Here is a 3,467-nt window from a genome sequence, read left to right on the forward strand (position 1 = left end):
AACACTACCATACACCACCTCGACCCAAAAACACTACCCAAAACCAGCTCCATTTAGAACACTACCCAAAAGCACCTCGATTTTAGATCATTACCCAAAACGGGGAGTTTTTTAGATCATTACCCAAAACGGGGGTGATTTTGCCCCTCTCTATCTACTGAGGAGCTGAGTCATCTACAGCGAGACGACATCATTGAACCCGTGGAGTTCTCAGAGTGGGCTACGCCGATAGTACCAGTAAAGAAAAAAGATGGCACTGTGAGGATCTGTGGAGACTACAAGACAACCCTCAACAAAGTCACTCATAACGACAAATACCCAATTCATTGCATCGAGGATTTGGCGTATTCGCTCTCGGGAGTCGAAAAATTCAGCAAAATCGATTTTTCGCATGCTCACACACAACTGCAGCTGGACGACGAATCGAAGGACCTCACGACGATCAACACGCACAAAGGCCTCTTCAGGTATCAACGTTTATGTTTCGAAATTGCGTCTTCCCCGGGCATATTTCAAAGGACTTTGGAAAGCGTGTTCCGGGACGTTCCGAACTGTGTCAACTACCTAGATGACCTCTACGTGACCGGCAAAGACGACACAAAGCACATGGAAAGCCTGCGGAAGGTTCTCTCCATCTGCGAAGCGAAAGGTATGTCACTGCGGAAGGAAAAGTGTGAGTTCCTCAAGCAGGAGGTGACATTCCTGGGCTATCGCCTTGACAAAACAGGCATTCAGGAGCTGAAATCCTTTCTGGGTATGGTAAATTACTATGGGAAGTTCATACCTAATCTCGCTTCTCTGCTTTCTCCTCTTCACTCTCTTCTCAAAAAGGCCTGTCGTTGGTCTTGGGGATCACAGCAGGAGAAACCATTCAACGCTGCAAAGTGTGCCTTGTCTAGCGAGAAATTACTTGTGCATTTCGATCCCAGGAAGGATATTACTATAGTGTGTGATGCATCGCCCACAGGGTTAGGTGCTGTGCTCTGCCATGTGGAAAACGATGGTACAGAGAGGCCTGTGGCCTATACAAGTCGTTCACTCAATGATGCTGAACGAAGTTATTCCCAGATCGACAGGGAAGGATTAGCTGTGGTTTTTTGCAGTTAGAAAGTGGCACAAGTACATTTCAGGTCGCTGTGTTAGGATTATCACGGATCACAAGCCTCTACTTGGTCTCTTCGGCGAAGGGAAGACCATTCCAGAGCATGCGTCGGCTGGCATCCAGAGGAGGGCAATCACCCTGTCAACGTACGACTATGATCTCCAGTATCGACCAGGTCGTGACAACAGCGCAGACGCGTTAAGTCGTTTGCCACTACCACAGACGGTGACCCAAGACGACGTTCCAGAAGAGATAAGTGACTTGTTTACTCTGATAGACAACACTCCCATTTCTGTGAATGACATTTCTCGTGAAACAGTTTAAAGACCCTGTTCTTAAACGAGTTATGGGGTTGGTTAAGTCTGGGTGGCCGGAAAAGTGCACTGATGAACAACTGAAACCCTATGCAACAAAGAAAAATGAACTCAGTGTTGAAGATGGTTATTTGTTGTGGGGTACAAGAGTTGTAATTCCTAGATCTTTACAAAATGATGTTTTGAATGTATTGCATGATGTACATGTAGGGACTTCTAGGATGAAGGCACAAGCCAGATCATGGGTCTGGTGACCGCAAATAGACGCTGAAGTGTTAAAGTATGTTACACTTGTCAGCAACACGCTAACAAGCCGACCAAAGCTCCACTATTTCTGTGGGAATGGCCAGACGAACCTTGGAAAAGGGTACATTTAGATTTTGCTGGCCCATTTTTAGGTAAAATGTTTCTGATAGCCATTGACGCTTATTCCAAATGGTTAGAGGTGGGAATGATGACTAAAATCACTGCCTCAGACACAATACCTGAGCTCCGTGAAGTGTTTTCCTCATTAGGCCTTCCTGAAACTGTGGTAACGGACAACGGTCCGATTTTCACAAGTTGCATGTTCATATCTTTTATGAGCATTAATGTGGTGAAGCACATCACAGTCTCACCTTGGCATCCATCAGCCAATGGTTTAGCCGAAAGGAGTGTACAAACTTTCAAAAGTGCAATGGTCAAACTGAAATCAGGAACTTTAAGAGAGAGGCTAGCTAAGTTCTTGACGAAATATAGGACAACTCCCCACACTACGACTGGTTTATCACCTGCAGAATTGATGTTTGGGCGTAACATCAGGACACATCTGGATCTTTTGCATCCGTGTCTGCATCAGAAAGTAACAAAACAAATTGAATCACAGAAATTTCAGCATAAGACAGCATGTGAGAGGGAGATTTCAGTTGGTGACAATGTTTGGGTCCGCAATTTTAGTGGGCAGGGGGAGAAGTGGGTCCCAGGTATGGTTGTGGAAGCAACAGGTCCTTTGTCGTATAAGATTAGAACAGCTGCGCACGTTCTGGTAAGAAGACATCAGGACCAGGTTCGGGTGTCTTCCTCATTCGATACAATGTCGGGGGAAGAGGTTCATGTGCCGAACATTAGCGACTCTAGCGGGTTGATATAGAGAAGAGTGAAGAGGTTCCAGTTCCCATTCCAAATCTGTATCAGAGAGTGGAAGTTCTACCACGTGCTATGCCTCGCACTCATAGGAATTCGAACCAGTCCGTGGAGGCTGAGGCAGAAAGAATAGAGCCAGATTGCCGATCTGATAACTCACCACTGCCATTGCCAAGGCACAGCGGGAGAAGTAGACAAGCTCCAGATAGACTTATTTATAATTAGTGTCTGTGTGACTGCATTTGTATAATTGTGAGTCAAGAAGCTTGGTTGTTGTTGGATCATTGTTGAATTGATTCGTATTGTCGAATGACTTGTATTATGTGCTATTTTGATGAACATGCCATGTCTCTTGATGGTTCATGTTGTGCCTGTGTCTATCGTAGGGGGGAGGAATGTAATGAATCTTTATAAATGTTTTAAAGGTAAACAATCAAAGGTCTTGTTGATTGTTAATCATGTTAATTATGTGGGTGCATTCCCCTTACGATTGTTCAGAGGTCTAGCTTCCGTTTTCCTGCCTCGAGAGTTGAGTGAGTGACTCGTCTGTGTCCCTGTCCAGTTGTCAAGTCTGTAACACATCTGAATCCATCCTTACTAATTAACATGTTTAGTACACTTTCCCTCTGTTGTTTCTGTCTGTGTTGGAGGTTGGAGGTTGGAGGACCTCACTAGTAGGTTCTACCTCTCACCTTTCCCTCTGTTGCTTCTGTCGGTGCTGGTGGTTGGAGGGCGCCACTGGTAGGTCCTACTTCTTTTCTTTCCCTCTCTCGTTTCTGTCTGTTTTGGTGGTTGGAGGGCGCCACTGGTATGTTCTACTTCTTTTCTTTCCCTCTCTCGTTTCTGTCTGTTTTGGTGGTTGGAGGGCGCCACTGGTATGTTCTACTTCTTTTCTTTCCCTCTCTCGTTTCTGTCTGTTTTGGTGGTTG

The sequence above is a fragment of the Aplysia californica genome, unplaced genomic scaffold, assembly GCF_000002075.1.
Source record: "Aplysia californica isolate F4 #8 unplaced genomic scaffold, AplCal3.0 scaffold00159, whole genome shotgun sequence".
NCBI classification, from domain to species: domain Eukaryota; kingdom Metazoa; phylum Mollusca; class Gastropoda; order Aplysiida; family Aplysiidae; genus Aplysia; species Aplysia californica.